Genomic DNA, 24,389 nt, shown 5'->3' on the forward strand with positions numbered 1-24,389 from the left:
TGAGCTATGCAGTGTGTGCCTTTCAAGTTATTTGTCCCATTCATCTAAGGTATCAAATTTGGGGGCATACATCTGTTCATAGTATTCACTTATTATCCTTTTAATGTCCACAAGATTAGTGAGATTAGTAGTGATATGTCTCTTTCATTGTGGATATTGGTACTCTGTGTCCTCTCTCTCCCCTCCACTCTCTCCCCGTCCCCCCTTTTCCCCTCTCCCTCCCTCTGTCTTTATTAGCATTTATTATACATTCTTCCAGCCATGCTAAGCTCTTTAAAAAAAATTCTCAAAATGTGTTATAATCTCTCAAACCTCTGGGTTATTACACGGGCAGCTCCTCTGGTGCCATAGCCCTTTGAATCCTTGTGTTATTAAACTCTGCTCCTGTGGATTTCACTTAATGTTGCATCAATCCCAAAAAACTTTTCATATCTACTTCTTTTTTGAGATTTTATGTCTATTTTAGAGAGCTAATATCACCTAGTGATAGATCTATTGAAGTACTGATCAAAGTGTATTTATTCCAATTTTCTGTTTAAATGGTTTCCTCTATTTGATCATCTTTAAGACGATCCAATTTTAATAGACTTTGAAATGCTGGCATTTAACAAAATATATTTCACATAGTGTCATGTTTTAAAAATACTCTTTTGATGAAGAATCTAAAAAGGCTTTCAGACATAATAGCATAATACAACATATCAAATGTATAGTCACATTTTCATCCTATACACCAAAATAACTAGAAGTTTGTTTAATGTGTCCTATTACATGCCCTCTACTATATTTAGTCACTATTAAACAGTTAGACTTTAAAATAATCCTCCATAGAAAAGATAAATAGGACACTGGAAGACTCCTGTAGGGCTCTAAGGTGCCATAAAATAGATTAAATGAGAGACAAACTTTCAAAGAATGTAGAAGGTGAAGGACAGTACCAAGTTTTGTAAAGATAAAATATTTTAGTTTATTCCTCACAATATGTTCCTTGAAGACAACAAAAATCTGAAGCTTGATCTATGTATTGGGGAGAAAGAAATAGAAATTACATGCTCAGGGGAATATAGCTGTAAACAAATAAATTGGTGATGCTTATTTTAAAACATATTTTCTATCCTTTTGATGGGTTTTTGATTCCCACTATGATATGAAAAGTGGCCCTTCATAACCCTTCCAGCAACTGACCTCAGATTACAGAGCTCATGAGTGTAAAAGCAAATTGGAAAAAAAAGAAGTGTGTGCTATGCCTTAAAACTAAGTATAAATAAGTAAATAGGTAAATATTAGGAGAGCAAATAAATTTTCAATATTTTCTCTCTCAACTCACTGATCTTTCTTATATGCTCCATATACTGGGTAACAGAAAAAGAAAACTAATTTTAGGCCAGCCATTTTAAACTCAATAGAGACAGATGTGTTAATGTTAAACTATTTTTGTACTCATAAGGTTATATTTAGCTGTGAAGACAAAAAAAATTTAAGTGAAACATAAGCAGGTAGAAGTTTCTTTCTCACTTATACAAGGTCAGAGGCCAAGCAGTCCCTGCTGTGTGGTGGCACCATGACACTCAGGGACCCAGGCTCCTTCTCCCCTGTTCTTCCACTAGGCGAGACTTGGGCATGTGGCCTCATCAGGTAGCACAGAGGGCTGGAAATTGGAAGATTTTGTTGCTGCTGCTGTTATGATTTTGTTGTTTTTTTAAATAAGTTTATTTGGCTATACGCAACATTAAAAATCAGAGACTATGTTTTAAGGAAGATGAAAAGAATGGGTATTGAGAGACAAGTTGGATTTAAATTCTCTTAAGGCAAACATGTCCTTTCTCTCCGAGTTCAAACCTCCTTGCCCTTCTTTTCTTTATTTATTTGGGTGTAGGTGGAGAAATGTGGCTTCAGTAACTTTATAAGGGTGAGGAAACATCTTTGACTACTACACGTTTTTGCAGGATATTGCTGCAAAGTGGTGGTTCCGGGCAGTCTCCTGGACTGGTGGTTACTGAGATGCAAGGGGCATCTTTTGGTCACTCTGCTAAATTTGGATCTGTTCTAATACAGACCAGGTTTCTCCAGATTTGGCTGCAGCTTGGGCTATGATTTCAACCCAGCTTGAGCTTATGTCAGTCACACTTCTTCACCCCCTCAGGCTAGAAGGAGAGGAACTTCCACTCTTCTGTTCTTCACTGGCTGGAACCATATTATGAAAAATAAACAAGTCAATGCCCTCTCTCAGGTTCCAAGGTTCTACCTCTTGATGTATTAACAAGCTGAAAGGCTTCAACCATTATGACAAATTTCATCTCAATGTGGAATATCAGATGCTTTATTGTTATCAGTATATACATTCTTTTAGTCCCATAAACCCTGAGGTTAAAGAAAAATATGTTTTAAGAAGGAGACTACAGTGTACTAGTTTAATATTAATGAAGTTTATGCCTAACGAATATTAATGGGATAACTATAAATATAAGTACTAACTAATTTAAAGTGCCATATTTCATTTATATATCAAGTGGATTATTTTTTCATATTTTATTTATCAGTTAAAGAAAAATATGTTTTAAGAAGGAGACTACAATGTACTAGTTTAATATTTATGAAGTTTATGCCTAACGAATATTAATGGAATAACTATAAATATAAGTACTAACTAATTTAAAGTGCCATATTTCATTTGTATATCAATTGGATTATTTTTTCATATTTTATTTATCAGTTTTCTTCAAATTACATTCTAATTTCAAATTATTCCTTGAGAGTTATGAAAAGTTATATAATGAAAAGCAAATTCCCAGAAAAGAAAGATAGCCATATATACAAATTTTGATTCAGATTTTTGTCTTTTTCTCTAAAACTTAGTCTTTTCAAAATCTTTCAAATTCTGAAACTGTATTTTTAACAACTGTGCATGTTTTAGATTACAAAAGAAATATAAGGCATAAAATATTTAAATATAAGGATGTTATTAGTAGAGGTCCAGTTTCCCATTGATATAACACATACACATGCACAGATACAGACCTGTAAATATGACTTGTAGACGTCTGTGGAACCATTTACATCAGATGTGTCCGAATGAAGATTGTCAGGGTATTTTAAGAACTACTCTTTTTCATTTTCTGTATTTGCAAAATTCACTGGTTATGATGACTAATTATATACAGAGAAATGTGGTGAATGTATAAAAGGAAATTGGCATAACCAAACTATAAATAAAAATTAATTTAGGAAAGTTTCCTGGAGGCCAATATTGAAATTACTGTAAAAACTTAGAAAAACATGTTTATGTTTTAGAATAAGTAATTTCCTTGAATCTATTTGTTACATATATTTATAGATTCATAAATATTTGATTAACAATTAAACATAATTGTTTTAGCAGAATTTTTTTACATTCTGCTTTTAACATCATTAATTATTTTATATATTCTCAAGGATTATTTCGTCATACATATTTTTATCTTTTTAGATTGACTATTGAATGTTTTAATTTCAATCTTACTTGATTATTCAACACAAAAAATTGTTTTGACCACACTTTACTGTGTTACTTTGCATATTAACCTCTTATATCATATATGGTTTACAAATATTTTCTCCTATACTGTAAGTTGCCTTTTCATTGTGCTTAGTGTTTCTTTTCCTGTGCAGAAGCATTTTAGTTTGATGTAATCCCCCTTGTTGATTTTTGCTTTCGTTGTTTGTGCTTTTGGCATCATATCTGAAGAATCTGAAAGTTATTTCTGGGTTCTCTATTCTGCTTCATTTGGTCTGTGTTTATTTGTATGCCAGTGCCATACTGTTTCAATTACTATACCTTTGTACTATAGTTTGAAATCAGAAAGTGTGATGCCTCTGGCTTTGTTATTCTTTCTCAGTATTGCTTTGGCTATTCAGAATCTTTTGTGGTTTCATAGGAATTTTACTATTGTTTTTTTTTTTCTATTTCTGTGAAATAATGCCATTGGGATGTCAATAGAGACTGCATTAAATATACAGATCACATTGGGTAATATGGCCATTTTAACAATATTAATTCTTCCAGTCTATGAATATGGGTTATTTTCCTATTTGTTTGTATCTTCTTTAGTAACTTTCATCAAAAGCTTATAGTTTTAGTAGTACAGATCTTTTACTTCCTTGGTTAAATTTATTCCTGAGTATTTTATTGTTTGTGATGCTACTGTGTATGGGATAATTTTCTTTATTTTTATGGATATTTTGTTGCTACTGTATAGAAATGCAACTGATTTCTGTATATCGATTTTTATATCCTGCAACTTTACTGAATTGTTTGATTAGTTCCAAAGTATTTGAGTGTGGTCTTTAAAATTTTCTACATATTAGATCACATTATCTGTAAATAATGACAAATTTACCCCTTCCTTTCTGATTTGGTTGCCTTTTATTTCTTTGTCTTGCCTGATTTCTCTAGCTAAAACTTCCAGTACTATGGTGAATAACAGTGATGAGAGTATGCAACCTGTATTTTTCCTGATCTTAGAGGAAAAACTTTCAGTCTTTCATTATTGAATATGATGTTAGCATCAGTTTGTTTTATATGGCCTTCATTATGTTGAGGTATGTTCCTTCTACACCCAATTTGTTGAGGGTTTTTATCCTGAAAGGATGTTATATTTTGTCAAATGTTTTTTCTGCATATATTGAGATGATCATATAATTTTTATCTTTCATTCTATTAATGTGTTATATTACATTTATTGATTTGCAGATATTTAGCCATTTTTGCATTCCAGAGATAAATCCCACTTGTTTGTGGGGTATGATCCTTTTAGAGTGTTGTTGAATTTAGTTTGCTGATGTTTTGCTGAGAATTCTTTTCATCTGTATTCATCAGGGATATTTATCTATAGTTTTTTTATTCTTATACTGTCCTTATCTGGCTTTGGTATGAGTATAATCCTGGCCGCATAAAATGAGTTTGGGAGTGTTCCCTCCTCTTCCATTTTTCTGGAAGAGTTTGAGAAAGATTAGCATTAATTCTTCTTTAAATGTTTAGTAGAATCCACCAATGAAGCCATCTGGTCATGGACTTTTCTGTTTTGGGAGGTTTTTTATTACAGTGTGGCTCTTTACTTGCTATTGGTTTGTTCAGATTTTCTTTCTTTTTTTTTTTTTTCTAATTCACTCTTGGCAGGTTGTATGTTTCCAGGAATTTACGCTTTTCTTCCAGGTTATTTAATTTGTGGGCATATCTTTTTTATAGTAATTTTTTATGATCCTATGTATTTCTGTGGTTTCACTTTCTTCTCTTTCATTTCTGATTTTTTAACTTTAAGTTTTCTCTTTTTTTTCTTGGTAGTTTAGCTAAATACTTGTCAATATTTTTTATGTTTTTGAAAAACTATCTCTTGTTTTATCTTTTCTATTGTCTTTATGATCTCTATTTATTTCCCTCTGATCTTTGTTATTTCCTTTCTTCTGCTAACTTTGGGCTTAGTTCATTTTTCTTTTCCTCATTTCATGAGTTGTAAAACTTAGGTTGTTTATTTGAGATCTCTATTTTCTTCATATATGCATTTATTGCTATAAACTTCTCTAGAAGAATTGCTTTTGCAGCATCCCATAGGTTTTGGTGTGTTGTGCTTCCATTTTCATTTGTTTTGAGTTATCTTTTAATTTATCTTTTGATATCTTCTTTGACCCATTTGTTGTTCAGTAGTGTGTTGTTTAGTTTCCACATGCTTGTAAATTTTCAACTCTTGTTTTGATTTCTAGTGGTTAGAAAAGAAAACTAGTATGATTTCAGTCTTCTTAAATTTGCTAAGACTTGTCTTGCAGTCTGTCATGCGGTCTATCCTGGGGAATGTTCCATGTGCACTGGAGAAGAATGTGTATTCTGCTATTGTTGAATACACTGTTCTATATATGTTTGTTAAGTCCATTTGTTCTAGAGTATGGTTCAATTCCAAGTTTCCATTGTTGATTTTCTGTCTGGATGATCTATTCATTGCTTAAAGTGAGATATTGAAGTCCCCAACTATTATTTTTGCTTCTTATTTCTCCCTTTAAATCTGTTGATATTTGTTTAATATATTTAGGTCCTCCTATGTTAGGTGGATATATATTTACAGTTGCTATATATTCTTGATGAGTTAACCCCTTGATCATTACATATTGACCTTCTTTGTATTTTATTACCATTTTTGACCTAAAGTTTATTTTATTTGATATAAGTATAGCTCTCCCAGATTTCTTCTGTTTTTGACTTGCATGGAATATCTTTTTCCATCCCTTCTCTTTCAGTGTCTCTGTGTCCTTATAGCTGAGTGAGTGAGTCTCTTGTGGACAGCATATAGTTGTCTAGCCACTCTGTGCATTTTGTTTGGTGAATTCAATCCATTTACCTTCAAAATATTAAAGGAAAAAAGTTGCCAGCCAAGAGTACTGTATACAGCAAAGTTATCTATCAGATAGGAAGGAGAAATACTTTCCCATACAAACAAACAAATGCTAAGGGAGTTCATCTCTAATAGACCTGTCTTGTCTGAAATGCTAAAAGGAGTTTTTCAGGCTGAAATGAAAGGTTATATTTAGTAACATAAAAACATAGGAAAGAATACAACACACTGGGGTAAAGGTAAATATACAGTCAGATTTAGAAAAATCCAATTCTGTAATAGGATGGTATGTTAACAAATCAACTATAGTATCAGAATTCAGGGAAAATAGTATTAAAATAACTATAACTATTATAACTTTTAATGGATACACACTGTAATAAGAGGAAAACTGTTATAAAAAAGTAAAAAGGGGGGAGTAAAAGGGTGGAGCTTTTGTACGCAATCAAAGTTAAGTTGGTCTCAGCTTAAAATGGACTGTTTATATATAAGGTATTTTTCGTAAGCCTCATGATAACCACAAAGCAAAAACCTAAAGCCCCATACCACCAACGTCTCTATCTTCTTACAATAAGTATGGTCATGTTACTTGTTATTACCAATAGAATGGAAGCAGACATTTTGTGTTACTTCCAGGACAAGACTATAAAAAACAGAATTTCTTCTTCCTCAATTTATTTCCCATTTTACTATATGGTTTAAGAGGTTTCTGAGACTCTAGGTTTGGTGATGATAAAAAATGGAAGGGGGCTTCCCTGGTGGCGCAGTGGTTGAGAATCTGCCTGCCAATGCAGGAGACACGGGTTCGAGCCCTGGTCTGGGAGGATCCCACATGCCGCGGAGCGATTAAGCCCGTGAGCCACAGCTACTGAGCCTGCGCGTCTGGAGCCTGTGCTCCGCAAAGAGAGAGGCCGTGACTGTGAGAGGCCCGCGCACCGCGATGAAGAGTGGCCCCCGCTTGCCACAACTGGGGAAAGCCCTCGCACAGAAATGAAGACCCAACACAGCCAAAAATAAAATATAAATAAATAAATAAATTTATAAAAAAAAAAAAAAAAATGGAAGGAAGCTAGGTCTCTGCATCAACATGTGGAAAAGAGACGCCCCCTAACATAAATACCCTTCTTGAACTGTCAGAGTGAGATAAACTTCTATGTGTTTGAGCCATTAGTTTTTTGTGGTATATTTGTTATAGAAATTGAGCTTGCTATCATTAAATCTTTCTTTATTATACCTGCTGAAACACATGAGTAAATAAAAGACAACTTTTTTGAATGGGGGATATAAATCAATGTTTTACCATATCTCCTCATTTCTGCATATTCAGAAACCTATCCAACCTATGTATGAATATATATTAGGCATCCATTTTTATAAGTGGTTACTATTTCTACATTTCCATATGTAAGGGTGATATCTAGTAACAGCAAGAAACAGTTACATGACCGTTGTAAGGACACATTTTTTTCCCTCTAGTAGTCATTTTAATAAATACATCCACTAAATAATATTGGCATTATCCAAATTACTTGTGATATCCTTGTTACCTAAATTGCATAATATAAAGACAAAAGCGTGACCACACACACACACAAAAGGAAACATGCACATTATTTTGAATGTATGTCTGTATCCATTACTGTAATTTGTTAAGCCAAATGTAAAGTGATATCATCAGTAACTGAAGTCATGTCTTTATGACAGTAGACAAGCAATTAGATGAATTCTGGGTTTGTGTCTATCTAATCTATAAGTCATAGCACATACTACTTAACTTTAAAATATAAATGTGGAATTATTCAATCTGAAATCTACATTTTCTTTTTTCAAGTGTTATGTTGATAACATAAAGTGTTGAAAAGGACATGGTATGGTCCTAAAAATGGAAATGTATTGAAAATTGTGTAGATAAAAATGAATAAGCTTATAATTTTAGTTGTTTATTGTTCAGCTAAAGGATATTCTTCCTCTTGGCAGGATCAGGAAAATACACAGCAGCTCAGGATCCACGAAATAAAATTTCTTTGATTTTATAGGTTCATATATACTTTTCTATTTATGAATAGTCAATATTTTGGAAAAAAATGGTTAAAGGAAAAATAGTGATGATGCCTTGTTATATTTTAGGAAATAGTTAAATGAAAATGCTATATTTTCATAATTTAGTGTTTTGCCCCAAATTGCTTATGATCATATGCTTTTATCAATATTACATCTTAAAGTTTCATCTTGATTGCTAACCTATAGCATTTCATTTTTCATATTTTATAAATGTGTGTGTATGTATGTGTGTATATATATATATATATATATATATATTTCCCTCTGAGGATATGTCTTTATTATGTAGATGATAAATAGAAAGGTCGTTTGTCATCAAGACTAGCTACTTCCAGTTAACACTGATATCAATTTTTGTTTGCCATTCTCTGTTCCCTTATATCATTCCACTACATACATGACTGAACCTAGCACTTTATAAAATGTCAGAATCTCTTGGGGTAGAGCATGTATTTATTATAAGGTAAGCAAGTATATATCAATTTGTCTCCTATCTCCATTATACCACAGAAGTTACTGTACTTTGGTCAAGGTCACCTGTGATGTCCACTTTTCACATTAAATGGACATATAAGGTCATCTCACTAAACTGTCAGCACTTTTAGCAACAGTTCATATCTTCCTGCTTATTGAAACACTCTCTGTACTCAGCAGCTAGGCCTGTAAACTCTCCTTTAGGTACCAGAAGCTTTCGTTTCACCCGTATCCAAGGGTTTTTCTTCCTTCTGGACTTTGGATTCCCTGTGTACTCTTCCTCAGATAGGAAGACACTTTTTCAGCTGTAATCCATGGTTATTATCTTGGAGCCCTGTTGATGTGATGGTTAAGTTATGAGGCAAGAGAAGTGTTCTATAGTCTTCTGATTAAATCTAAGCCTTTTAGTGAGCTTGTGTCTCGGGATTACGATCATTAAAAGTGCTTCTCTAATGGTAGTATAGTTTTTCTTCACTCTGTTCCCTACTCAATTTCTTGGCTACAGCATTTCCAATCTACTTTCTTGAATTGCTAAGCCCTGTAAAACGTTGCCTTCCTCCCTTCCCTGCTGTCTCACCTAAGGTGAGACAGGAAGTAGGAGGTAGCTGGAGTGGAGAGGAATTCCCGTTCCTCCAGTGGAATTAGGTTCCAGAATTGTGCTCTAGTGAAATATTTATCCCTGGAATAATGAGGTGGACTCTGGGTGTATTTCACAAGGATCTCTTCCCTTCCCTCTGCCATAGCCACAAAGTGATCTTAGGAATCCTCACCCAAAACACTCGTGTAAGAGTATGAAGGGATTTGAGATGGGGTTCAGCAGTTCCTCGGTCTTACATTAGTGGACACTCAGCCTGCAACAATTCATCAAAATTATCGTTCAAGTGTTCTATCATGTTATGGCTCCAGTGCCCACTGTTCCGTGCTAGTACATTTCGGTTGCTGTATCTCTCCTGGTGTGCCTTTCTCTGTAGATGTTGGAGTGGTCGCTTACGTTACAATCTGCATTCTCAAATGAGAACAAGAAGTCATTAATTTTCAATCTGTCCCGCTTCCTCTTGTTGTAAGGATGGAAGTGAAAACTTCTAAGCTCTTCAGCTGTTAGATCTAAAATCAGTAGTCTGGCTTTAAGATAGTTTGTGGAACACATCAATCCTTCTAACTTAGATTTTCCTCAATACACTTTCCCCTTGTGTCTTGAAATGAATGAATTCTTTTCATCTTTTAGGTATCAACTTTAAATCTCACTACAGTATGCAGGTCTCCTTGTTATTCTGTCTAAAACAACTCCTTCACTCTCATCTTTATCTGTTACAACATTCTTTCAGCACTTGTGGAAAGCTTGAATGCTTTTTTAAAAATTCTGTATTCTCTTGTAGAATAAAAATCGTTGAGGGGAAGAACTATGCCTAGATCTTCTTCACCCTTGTATTTTCAATATTTAGTATAATTTGTTACTTAATATTTTATGAGTAAATAAATGTCTTATTTACACAAATGTATTTTTTCATAGAATAATTCACATTACTTATTAAAATATATAAGACCAGTCTATGTGTTCAGATATCTTTTAGTTGGTTTTTAATCAAGTCATGACTATTTTCATGAAAATAATCAGGAAACATTGATGAAATACTTGAAATTATTTATAATCAACTTTATTTTTGTCTGAAAACCAAAGTTTTTCAAATATTTTTTGTAAGCCTCTTGTATGTACTATGATTCCTCAGCACCTAGCACTTATTTAAAACATGGCCTTCCCTCATCAAAGATAATATAATTATCTCATTACTTCTCTCTTCTTAAATTCTTAATCTTAATATTTACTACATGTAGTATAAGTATCTGCTATAAGTAATTTTTTTAGAATACATTTATTTCCTGGCTCTCACTTTGATTTTACCCAGGTTAGAGAAATAAGTTATTACTATTTTTTGCCATGAATCCTTTGTTGTTTTTGAAATATAGTTGATGTACAGAATTATATAAGTTACAGGTGTGTAATAGAGTGATGTCACAATTTTTAAGTTTATACTTTATAGTTATTGTAAATATTGGCTATATTCTCTGTGTTGTACAATATATCCTCATAGCTTATTTTATACATAATAGTTTGTACTTCTTAATCCATTACCCCTATCTAGCCCCTCTTCCCACTGGTAACACTAGTTTGTTCTCTATATCTGTGAGTCTGCTTCTTTTTGGTTATATTAACTAGTTTTTTGTATTTTGTAGATTCCACATATAAGTAATGGCATACGGTATTTGTCTTTCTCTGTCTGACTTATTGATACTTAGCATAATGCCCTCCAAGTCCATCCAGTTGTTGCAAATGGCAAAATTTCATTGTTTTTTATAGCTGAGTAGTAGTCCATTGTATGGAATATATCTTTATCCATTCATCTGTTGATGGACGCTTAGGTTGATTCCGTATCTTGGCAGTTGTAAATAATGCTGCTTTGAACACTGAGGTACATGTATCTTTCCAAATTTGTGTTTTTGTTTTTTTCAGATATATACTCAAGAGTGGAATTGCTGGGTCATGTGGTAGTTCTATTATTAGGTTATTATTATTTTTAATTTTATACAATATAACTTGAGCAAGCATCTGTCTAAGATTTTGGATTTGCCATAAATAGGCTCAAAGTACCATTAAATAACTTTATATCATAACAAAAAAAAGAAATACTTTCATATAGTTATTCATCTCTGATGAATTACCAGACAACAGTATGGAGTGGAGCCCCCAGCCAACTCATAATGTCATGTCAACTGAGCAATAAATAAATTTAAATTTTTTAAGCTGGTGAGAATTTAGGGTTGCTTGGTTTTGTTTTGTTTGTTTGTTTGTTTTTCTGGGGGAGGCAGGAGTTGCTTTTTATTGACTTGGTCGTGGGTGGGTTCTGCAGTAGGGCCCCTTTGGGTTTAAGAGCATTCTGCTGCTTCCTTTCTTCCTCCTGCAACTTCCGCTGCCTGAGCTGCCATGCCTGTAATCCAGCATCCATTTCCTGTGACAGCAGTACAACTCGTCTTGCAAACTTTTCCCTTTGGCCTTTTCTTCGAAGCTGGCCTTTCATTGGAGGAGCAGGGTGGCCATCCCTGTAAGACCAGTCTGGGAGCTCCGCAAGGGGCCCATAGCCAGAGGGGTTGGCAGCAAGGCCCTGCTGGGCTCACCACCGACTGCCCACCCGACCCGCGACGCCACAGTGCAGCCTCCGGACACTGGAGAGCAGTAAATGCAAAGCAGCCACGCTGAGGCGCAGGACGGGTTGCTTGGTTTTACAGCAAAATCAAACTTTACCAGACTGATACAACAGGATTCCAAAGGAAAAATAGGACTTAACCTTACATTTAACATTTGTGATATACCAGTAAACAATTTTTTTTTTTCATTTTTATAATTGTTGCTTCCTTGGCTGTTTTATTGGAACCCACTTAACGATTGTCAGTTTATTTATACATTTGAATAACCCTGCCATAAACAATACATAATTTTAAACATGAGAAGGTGTAATGATTAAGGATTGGGATTAAAACATATTCAGGAATTTACAGCAATTCACACAGGACTAATGGAATATCGAGGACATAGCCACCTGAATGATATAAACTATACTTCTTTTTATACATTATTCTTTTTCTTTTTCAAAGATTTTTTTTTTTTGGCCACGTGGCTTGTGGGATGTTAGTTCCCTGACCAGGGATGGAACCTAGGCCCCCTGCAGTGTAAGTGCAGAGTCCTAACCACTAGACCACCAGGGAGTTCCCTTTACTGTTTACATTATTCTTTTACACACTTTTAAATTTTAATTTCCATGAGGCCTATATCCCCTTTTTTAAAGGAATTGACTAGGTAGTATTAACTGTATTGTAATTTCAGGGACAACAATTATTAGAATTTTTTTAGTGAAATTATGATAAGAACTGTAATTTCCAATAAATACATAGTAATTGTCTTTTTTCTTAACAAAAATCATGTAAAATAACATTCCCCAAATTTATACAGACTTTTATACAGTCACACACATTTGCCAAGGGGAATAAAACAGTTTAAAATTATTTGATTTAAAAGCTTCTTTGATTTATTTCCATTGTGCCTAAATTTTCAGATGGAAATGCAAAAATTAAATGACAGGATGTTTGGTTTGCTTAATATTAACTCTGAATGAATGTTTCTGAATGGTTTTGAGTAAATTATATTTTCCACGTAATGGCCTGATAATAAGTGAAGTGCTTTTTACCCTAGTCTTGCTAAATATATATGCTATTTTCCTTGTCTTAGCACTATCACTGAATTACTCTTGTTCTTTTTTCTTTCTTCCTCTTTTTCTTTTTTCTCCTTTCTTTCCTTCTTTCTCTCTTTTCTTTTTCATTCTTATTTTTTGTTGTCGTTTCACTTGGCATATCTTCTTGCATAGCCTGTGGAATTAAAATTATCTCAGTGAACACAATGTGCTGATTTAGATATAAACCATGCCTTTAAAAATTTTCTATTTGCAATAGGCTAGAAATAGAATAGAGGTTTCATACAGATCGGAAACTGTGGTGAAAATCAATAGCTATCTGACTTTAGCATGTGACTTCATCTTTCAAAGAACCAATGAATGTTATCTGATGTACTGGAGCAGTCTGCTGTTCAATGAGGCTGAAGAACAGATGTGCATTATATGTGTCCAGGGTAAAATTCAATGATGCAGCTGTGTATTTGGCTAAGGTTCATCTGAACATTCTTAGTCACTTTTGAATAGTCTTTAGTAGGATCCCCAACTGCTTTGGGGCAGTAGTAAAGGAACTTAAAAAAAAAAAAAAAGATTTATGACACTGCTTACTTGGCTGTATCTTTAATTTTATAAATTTTATGCTATCAAATTCTTAGTGTTTTCCTGAAATTACCTTATGTCTAGAATATACATCTATAAATCTAAATCTATCTATATGTATCCAAGTATGTATGTATCTACCTAGCTCTGCAGTTGTACTCTACATTATGATGAAAGTTTGATTCAGATTATACAGCAATGGAATGTGGGTCCTATAGTACTTAAAAACAGTCTCTTGGTAATGGCCTGTAGGTGTTAGGCAGTCAAACACTGTAATCATGATTAGTTGCTAACCAACTAGCAAAGGGAGCCCCAGATGCATTTAAATACAGATTTCAGCTCAGCACGATACACAAATTGAAAGCTCTCTTCTTTTTTATTAGTATTTCTATTAAAATAACTTACTGTGTCTGTCTAAACGCATTAAGAACCTTCAAGGGTACAAAAACAAGTTATAGTCCCATTAAATAGAACATTCTTGTATTTTAAGATCTTTATCTTGCTAAATGAACTCTGCTATTTGCCTGCTCTGATAAGGAAAGAAGGGTTATATGGAGAAGTAGATTGAAAAAATGAGGGGAAACCATCTTAATTATTTACTTCTCCAGGCTCTGAACCCAAACAGAAGAGTTTCCCTTCTCAAAGGAAGGATCATAGAATGGACCCATTTCAGACATAAAAATAACAGAATTTCTCTTCCATCATCATCCAGCACCATATTGGACCCTTTAAGAATGTGAATATAGAGCTCTATATTATTATGGAAATCTCAAATTCTTGGTTTAGACAGGGGGAGAGAAAGAGACTTTCTCTCACATCACCAGGGTGATTATCCAGGTAAAGAGGATAAAAACTTTAAAACAGTCAGAGTCTTCTACAAAGATGGTGGAAACAAACTAAAATCCTGGGAGTTCTCGTTCATTGTGGACTGGATGTGTCAAGTTAATATTCCTGCCAGATGGCTCTTTGGATTATGGACTCTCTGACTAGCTCCCTTTGTTACCTCATGGACATGGTCTTCTGTTTCTCTGCCTCATATACTAAAATTTTACACAGGGCTTATCCCCTCCAGAATTCCTGTAACTCTGATACTAATTATTTGATTATAAACCTTGACTAAACGTTCATCCTGATATTTGTTTTTTGTATCCTACCTTGAATTTAATACTGCCTTGAGCTTTCAATTGAGACTTGAAACATATTATAAAGTTCAAATGGAAGAGTTAAGAGAAAAGAATGGTTACATTTTAGGAATATTCCCTTAGTAAATAATGAGAAGTGTGCAAAAAATTATTGATTTAAGATTTTTTAAAGGGTAAAATGGAAACAACCTATTTTTCATAATTAAATCCTTTCAGTAGGAAATTGGTTAAAAATGTTTTTATATATTCTGGGTATTGTGTCCACAAATAATGTTTTAATAAAATATACATATAGGCATGAATGTACCAAAGGGCCTTTGAAACACTGAAAAACTTTGCAGGACTAAGTGCTTCTTAGCCATTTGTCATGTGATAATCCAAATTTTATCTAAAAAAATGCAAGTCTTATAATTTAATACTAATGCTTCTATAACATAGTACTGCAAGGCCAGACCTTTGCCCTCCTATAATACAATTTTACAAGTTACAAGAAGGGGATAAAACAAACATGAAATTTCTGTAAAATTTTTATTGGCAACCAGGTGAACACATGAAAATCAAATGAAAAAGAATTTTAGCTAGAATTCATTATTTTTTGTTAGCTTAGTTATGAGGGTTCATGTTGCCTTTCCCTGAAGAAACAGAGCATGGGTAGCAAGTAGGTGGCAAAGGAAAGAGTAAGAAGAGGGGTGAAACTTATTTCTCCTTTAATGAGGTGGTGTTCTACAGAAAGAGTGCCTCCTACTTGTAAACAGGCTAAATGATACTTATCAGTAGACTTCCTGTCCAAGAAATGTCTAAGTGTCAGAGTCATGAAAGGCAAGGGAACACTGATGACTGATTTAGACGGAAAGAAATTGAAGATAAAAGTGAAACGTAAATATGAAATGGATCTTTTTGCTATTACAGACATTATTGGGACAGCTGTCAACATTTGAATAGAGTCTGAGGATTTGATTAATAATAAGTATTGTTTTATTTCAAAATTTTTTTAAAAATTATATTTTCAGCAATGCAAAACTGGTATTTCTCAATGGCTTATTATAAATAAAATTGGAATTGCTGGTTTATGGAGAATAGAATAGTTGGTATGAAAACAGGAATGAGTCATATATGCATTTTTGCTGTCTACCCAAAGAATATAAAACTGCAGGGCACCCAACCTGAAGCATATTCCCTAAAGAATAATGATTCTGCACATATTATTCAGAATTCCTCTATTAATCTAAAATGTGATTAGTGCTGGAGAAAAGGGGACATTTACAAGCTATACTGCAGATACAATTTCCTTCAGAAAGCAATGCTCTGCCTAGCTTTTGCTTACATGCTTTTAATCATTAGTAAAATCGTATTGGGTAAGATAATTCACATGAGCTTACTTTGATTATTTAGCCATTTGTTTTTAATTTGTTAATACAGAGTTTGGTTTTCTTGTTCTGCCCCTGCTACAAGAAAATTAGAGTATTTTAAACAAAAAGAAACAAATCCATGAGGTTCTAGAAAGCAGAAACTTGATCTGGGACCTAGGAGGAAAACCAGGAAGCTCTGTATGCCTACAGTTACTTTTTATTTGTGGTCTCAATTGTTTTTGTAAATAAATTTATATGGAATATCAATGTAAGCCAGTAGCATGAAAGGACCTTACACAGGAAGAAATGAGCTTCTCAGATTCAGTAAGACCTTATTTGTGCTGACATTGTGAGTTGTTGCTGTGTACTCCTTTCAGGAAATTTACACACCAAGGGGAACTATTTGGGGATATGCTGCAACTAAGACCACCTTTTGGCCACCACACTTCCCTTCAAATTTGTATCCCTTCAGATAAATGGAGAATATTATCTAAGTTACATTTGTGTGTTGTCTTTCCACCAGCATATGACTCATCAAAATAAGGAATTTGTTCTCCAGCAGAAGGCTTAATAATTAGCATTGGCAGTACCTGAATACTGCTTTATCTCAACTTGAGCATAAGCTAAAGGGTTTGTTGAAAAACTCTTTTAACTAGTGTCTGTCTCTTGGAATTCAAATCCTTCATTCACAGTCTTATCAAAGAAACCAAGTAATTGATCTATAGCTTAGCAAGTAGCAAGGAGGCTATAATCTATTCATAATTCTCAGATATAATATTATGTGAAAACAGCACACACAGAGACATAAAAACAAACAGTATAAAATTGTTCATGGATTCCTCCTAATAGATTTGGTCCAAACTTAAGGGATTAAACATTTTTTAAAAATAAATTTAGTAACACTGTATAATAACGATTCTACCTGAAAGAGTATATATAATATAACTTGGGAAATTATGATATTCCATTTGTACCCAAGATCTTTATAAGATTCCTTTGTATGTGCATGTATTTATTATTTAAATATATGATATATTGTTATAATATTTAATATTGTACAACACATTTGGTTGAAAGAGAAGCACAAATACAAATATCTTATTTGTGATTACTTCTTATACTCCTTTCTTCTACGTATATTACTGTTTTTGAATCATTTAAAGTGATTAGTATTATGTTCTTAATAGTTAAAAATAAAGATCAAAGATGATATACCCTCAAAAATCATATGTATATGATTAGAAAGATAGATAAATGGATGGATGGATGGATGGATAGACAGACAGACAGTGTGACCTCTGACATTTAGGAGTTAATCGTTCTATCTTGTTCTGTATAGAAATGTGTGTGTTTTTATTAAATGGTGATGAAAAGAGGAATTTACAAGAAAGAAAATTAATAATAGTTAAGATATACTGTAAGGCTTTTCATATTATTTAACTCATTTAATCATGTTACTACTTGTCTAGATATATTTTAGTAGCTGGAGAATGAAATTCAGAGATATTAGCTAATTTTACCAAGACATCCTTAATGTCATAGCTCTATGAATTGAATATTTGCATCTGTTTTGGTTTCTAAACTATATTATCACCACTTCACCATACATCCTGGTAGAGTAATCTCCTAGGTGAGTCTTGGAAAATGCTTTTTCACTCTTGCATTTACATAAGCTCTTACCCTTTTCTTGGTCTTGCAAATGCTCTTTTACTCTTCCTTTATTATCATATTGATTGTTTAATGTTGACTTTAATAAAGAAATCTTTGAATAAGGGTGAATAAATGAAAAGAACTTTTCCATTAGTATATGAGCTCATGTCCAGATTTTAACCAGGTGATCCTATAATACTTTTCAATTAACCAAGCAATATCTTTATTTATTTAAAATAGGGAAATGCATTGTAACAGTTTTTTTTTTTAATTAAGTATATTAGACAAAATAAAGGTACTATCAATCATCATACTATTATAATATGAAAGCTATACAGCCATAATAAAAAAAGAGAATTTTAAATTTAATATATTAAACTTCATGAAAATCTCACTATAGCTTTTTAACTTCTATAATTACACTAGTGAGAATTTCTCAAGTATCTCAGTTTATAAACCCACATTTGAGAACTTACCTAGTGGACTAAAAAATCTAAGTTCCTTTAAGACACAGGATCCCAGAAAATGATCAAGTGATAAGATTGTTTTCATCAGAGCTGACAATATACAGAGAGTAAAGCCTTCCAGCAAAGTTGGTAATGAGAATTCAATATTTTTTATTAATCTCAGACAGAGGCCACGTGGCCAATCAGCTGTTCAGTATAAAAGAATTTTATTTTTACAAAAATATTTTTATGAGTCACCTTTTTTATAATACATTCTAGAAAATGTTTGTGACCCCTGAAAAAATTCTTTTTTCCTACCCCACCAAAGTTGAAATTCTAGATAAGTCAACTTTCATTCCTACACTCTGCATACATTTCAGTTTTCATCACGGTTTTGAAAAAGTTGACAAAACAAATTATTTAATCCTTGTGCTATAATTTACCGTAAAATATAAAACATCTAAAATGTACATTTTCTCAAAACAGGGAGCGTAAGGATGAAAATGTTGACTGCAGCGTTTGTAAATATTTGATGCTGTTTCCTACAAATATCATAGTTATGGTCAGTGAAACTATTAAGTGTTCAGATCAAATAAGACATAATCTAGCAAAGTGGGCTCGGGGGGTAGTAAAAGCATCAAGCACAATTCAAGCAAGTTTGTGGCAGATTATAAAACTTACTAGAAATACAGCTTTAATTCCCTAATCACATATTTCTTTCTTACTCTTCATGCTGATTTCTGCTGAAACAATTCTGGGGCTTTATTAATTCATGCTCCTTTCTCATCCCTTAATATAATTTGTTGCATTTGGTACTGCTGAACACTTTAAAAAAATCTTCTGTATTAATCCCCATTATTTGACATCTTGTTTGCATATCTCCTTTCTGATTCCATTATATAAAAAGAAATACAGAAAAAAAGTGGATTTTCTAATTAGATGTTGTTTCTTTATTTTTTAATTAATTTTTATCAGCGTATAGTTGCTTTACAGTGTTGTGTTAGCGTCTACTGCACAGCAAAATGAATCAGCCATACATATATGTATATCCCCTCCCTTTTGGATTTCCCTCCCATTTAGGGTAACAGTGCATTAAGTAGTGTTCCCTGTTCTATACATTATGTTCCCCTCAGTTGTTTCAAACAAGTGAAAAGCCCCTGTATTGAAGTGTTGAAGTGTGTTGCTTTATTTTCTTTGTATCCTCTGTGGTGTCTGAAGATACTTTGTTCATCTCTCTCTAAACCGGGGCATATATTTGAATGCTCACTCCCAGCCCCACCTCCAGAATAGCTGCACAGAAGACTGACGTCAGAAGTCTTCATTGGGACATTGCTCCTCGGTGAGGTCTCTTTTGTGCTCTTGGGGTGAGAAATCAGCTTTCATCCAGAGGTGTAATCCCATCAGAAATGCTGTTTGGAACTCTTTCTTTTTTCCTCCTTTTTAGCCTTAGTGTTGACAACCTGTGTTTTCCTAATATGTACAACTTTGTTCTTAAAATACCTTGGAATCACAAACCTACCTCACTTAGAGACTAAAGTTCATCATTTCCACTACTTTTTAAAATTAATTATTATTGGAGTATAGTTGCTTTACAATGTTGTGTTAGTTTCTACTGTACAGCAAAGTGAATTAGCTGTACGTATACATATATCCCCTCTTTTTTGGATTTCCTTCCCATTTAGGTCACCACAGAGCATTGAGTAGAGTTCCCTATGCTATACAGTATGTTCTCATTAGTTATCTATTTTATACATAGTACCAATAGTGTATATATGTCAATCCCAACCTCCCAATTCCTCCTACCCCCCCTTCCCCCTTGGTAGCCATGCATTCTTCTCTTCGCCTGTGTCTCTACTTCTGCTTTGTAAATAAGAACAGCTATACCATTTTTCTAGATTCCACATATATGCATTAATATACTATAACTTTTTCTCTTTCTGACTTACTTCACTCTGTATGACAGTCTCTAGGTCCATCCATGTCTCTACAAATGACTCAATTTTGTTCCTTTTTATGACTGAGTAATATTCCACCGTATATATGTACCACATCTTCTTTATCCATTCTTCTGTTGATGGACATTTAGATTGATTCTGTGTCCTGGCTATTGTAAATAGTGCTGCAATGAACATTGGGGTGCATGTGTCTTTTTGAATTATGGTTTTCTCTGGGTATATGCCCAGTAGTGGCAATTGATATAGCCACTTTGGAGAACAGTATGGAGATTCCTTAGAAAACTAAAAATAGAACTACCATATGATCCAGCAACCCCATCATTTCCAGTATTATCTGTCACCTGCTTAAAAATCTTTCTTGATGCTGACTACCACCACTTCTTGGATTCTTTTTGGGTGTCCTTTCATTTCCTAGCAAGAAAGTCCAGCATCACTCTCCACAGGCCTCTCTTGATGGTGGCTGGTAATTTGGCAAGAATGTATCCAAGGCTTATTATTCTATTTGTCCCCCTGTGTAACTGCTGGGTTGGGTTGACTCGGGCTGCAAATGGAACATGTTCATATTACCTGTTGCTTCCTGCAATTTAAACTAATTTAATCAGTTTTGAATGTCTCTGCATTTCAAAGATACTGATTTAAGTTAAAAAAAAAAAAAAGAGAAAAAATCAATTGGCTTTTCTTTAGTTTCTGATGAATAATAATGTTTTACTAATAAACCAAACAGCTGTTCACTTTAGAACTGTAATATTTCTTCAAAATACAGGCACAAAACTATATAATTGAGATTGAGAATATATATTATGAATTTATGCCATAGGCTGAATTCTTTGGAATGCTCATAAATGAAGAAGTAAACCACTATTAATTATTTGCCTCTGATGTACTGGGATCATATATTTGCCAAATATTTGCTGAAGTAAAGTAAAACCTAGCACACGTGACATCTGTTCTGTAGTTTTTCTTTGTCATCAATAATGAAGGGCTTGTCTGGATTTAAAAAACAAACAACAAAAAACCATTTGCTATATTTTATTTGGATATGGATTTTCATTTATAGCTAAAATACAGATACATTTTGCTCTTGCATATTAATTGTACATATTCTATTTTTTTTTATAAAAAGATGTCGGTGCAAGATGCAGGCCACAAGCTCAGTAATGTCTCAATTTTAACCCATTATACCCTTAGCAGAAGCAACACTGTGACTGTCATTGTGCTCCATGGAATACTCAGCTTTAGACGGTATTTTTCTCTCAACATTCCATCTTTGTAAGGACGTATACACCTTTTTTATTGATACCTCATGAAGTAACATTTTGGTGGAATATAATTATAGCCACAGAAACAATATATAGGTGAACCTTCCAGTTCTCTTTAAATAGAACATTTCATTTTGGGGGTTAATCTATGGCTATCAGAGAATTATTCAATTAAGTTTTGAGAAAGATAAACATGTAGATAAGAGAAAATCAAATATATATCATTATCTGTCTTAAGAATTGAAAAGAGCTACTTGTGTGAAACAGCTTTTAAGATTTATAAGGCTTACCATTTCTACATCTTCAGGGTTTTATTTTGTAACAGTTTACATCATTATATTGTGATATAATAATATTACATTTAATTATATTTTCTTTAAAATATTTTTTGAAAGGTGTTTGCTTACTAAACAGATGTTTATTGAACATTTGCCAGGGCCCCTTTTATACTTGGAGCACATGGCGTGAAAAATACCAGAAAATATCTCCTAGCTATATAGATACAGATAGATACAGATATATGATTTATTTTGAGAGATAGGTATAAAAAAAGACCAAAATGTTAAATTTAGGTAGAATCTAAATTACAAAGGAAATAAATAAGGAGTTGAGATACAGACTCATGAGAGAAAAAGCTACTTCCAATGTAATGCTTCCAAAGTTCATTGAGAAAATGTATTAATTATGCTGGTACTAATGGAGAGGAGGAGATAGTCAGATGTAAAGCAGGGGAGAGAAAATTGTACTAGAGAGTAAGAATTGCATTTACTGGATCTGTGAATCTGGAATAAAATTACTCTGCTGTGGGGAGAACAGAAGGATATGGCATAAGATGAGTTTGAATAAACAGGTATAAACTAATGTCATGGCTTGTAGGACATGATAAAAATTTTGGACTATGTTCTTTTAGGTTAAGCCATATGAAATTGCTAATATCTGATCATTTTTACAACAGAAGCAGTAATTTCATATGGTTCAATTTCTTATTAGAACAAGAAGGCATTGGGAATTCCCAGTACAGTAGAGTTATAGATTTTGACAAGTTGACTCTTATATTGGATGGAAATGTTATTAGACAGGGCAAGAAATAAATGGAAAAGCAAAACATTCAGGAAGCTGCCACAGTCATCTTTGTTTATGAAAAGCAATAGTGAACTATATTAAGGTGAGCTAGAAGGAAATGTGTTGAATATATACTAAGCACCTACTGTGCTTCAAAAACTATGATGGACATTAGGAAAACAAAGATGCATAAATGATTTCACTGACATTCATATCACATTGTAGGTCAGCTGTTTTAAACCAAAATGTGTATCACACTACCCTGTTGTAATTTAAAAAAATACAGATATACTGGCCAATTCTCAGATCCACTCACTCAGTTTCTGAAGATAGGCCCATGGGAATGTGGTGTGTGTGTGTGGGTATGTGGTGTGTGTGTGTGTGTGTGTGTTTCAAATCATCTAGCTCATTCTGATGTGCAACTCAGGTTAAAAGCCTGGAATACTTAGATATATGGTTAAATGGATAATTACAATACAGTGTGACAAATGTGATGACATAAGGAAGTATAGAACTAAGGAAACTCGTAAACAAATTACCTAATTGAATAAATCATAATTTACTGAGTGGTTTTTCTAATCATTTAGCTGTATACAACTTTCCAAAAGTACATTTATCTTGAAAGTCTGAAACAGTCTTTATGAAAATAAACAGTAGCAAATCAACTGTATTTGTTTAACCTTTCTGCCTTTTAACTCATTTATGTTAGAATTTAGGCAATGCCAAAATGTTTTATTTCAATGAGATCATGACATGAAAATGTATGGTATGCTTTGATCATTTGTATGTGACACACAATTTGCAAAGAATTTGAACACTTGTTCTTCTCAATGCTGATATAAGGCAGGATTGAGAAATTAATATTGTACCGATTTAGCAAATGATTCTTTGATTTGTACTTTCCAGACAGGGGAAAGATAACTGTTTTTGGTTTTTTTTCTTTTAGATTTAGCATACACTTTTCAGTAAAAATAAGTATGATTCTGATGTATGTCTTATATTAATTGTTACACTATTGTTCTTATTCACTTAACTATAAAAAACAGCATTTTAATAATCCATGGTGGCCTTACTTGTGGAATGATGTCCCAAAGTGGCTTGTTCTGACTTACAACAGTCAACTGTGCATATCTCTTCCCAACTCCATGGTAAATGATACCACATTTGTATTGGGAGATAATTCTTCATTGGTCTCTTATTTTCTGCACATCTTGTGAAGAGTGGTTGACTACCTTTTTATGACCCATCTTTTCAAGGAGGTTTGTATAGTAAACAAATGTGAAGGATGGCCTTTTTCCTCTGAGCAAAAGACAGATAGATGTTTGATGCCCAGTACAATACAGATACTATTTCTCTCTGGGAAAAGGCTGTTTGCCAGTTGCCCATTATGAATGATTCAGGGTCTAAACTCAGGGTTCCTCTTCTGCAACACACATGCAGGTGTTACTTACACTTATTTGTCTCACCTGTGGGATTCTAGATTTGGGGGATGGCACAAGTTTTGATATTCTGGCAACTGCTACTGCTATGAGTAATAAACTATCCTTTGTTTCTGACTCAAGGGTCTTGTATCTTCTGCTAGTATCCATGAAACTGTGCAAGCTAACCTATTTGCTTGCAAATCGGGTAAAAATTTCATACCCTTCACAGTCCTTGAAGTTTAGTAGCTTGAAATAGTCCCAAGTGAGAGTATTCACACTGCAAAAACTTCAAACATTACAAACTAGTGTTTTGTTGTTGTTTAATTTTGCTTTTCAAGAGTCAAGTGTTAAAATTTTGTAAAACCCCACTGCTTGATTGTTTACTATGCTATAC

At 33.3% G+C, this 24,389-nt stretch overlaps 1 protein-coding gene and 1 pseudogene across 2 annotated transcripts in view; one reads left to right on the top strand and one right to left on the bottom strand.

Moving 5' to 3' along the window:
• Positions 1–24,389, top strand: part of LOC309606276 (uncharacterized protein) — a gene marked incomplete at its 5' end in the record, with an annotated part of 266,365 nt that overhangs the window by 125,357 nt on the left and 116,619 nt on the right. The window lies entirely within an intron of this gene.
• Positions 8,640–20,227, bottom strand: LOC309630512 (large ribosomal subunit protein mL52 pseudogene; annotated as a pseudogene). The gene has a single exon. The product of its transcript is annotated as a large ribosomal subunit protein mL52 pseudogene (transcript).

This window comes from Balaenoptera borealis, assembly GCF_965194805.1.
Source record: "Balaenoptera borealis genome assembly, chromosome: 1".
NCBI classification, from domain to species: Eukaryota; Metazoa; Chordata; class Mammalia; order Artiodactyla; family Balaenopteridae; genus Balaenoptera; species Balaenoptera borealis.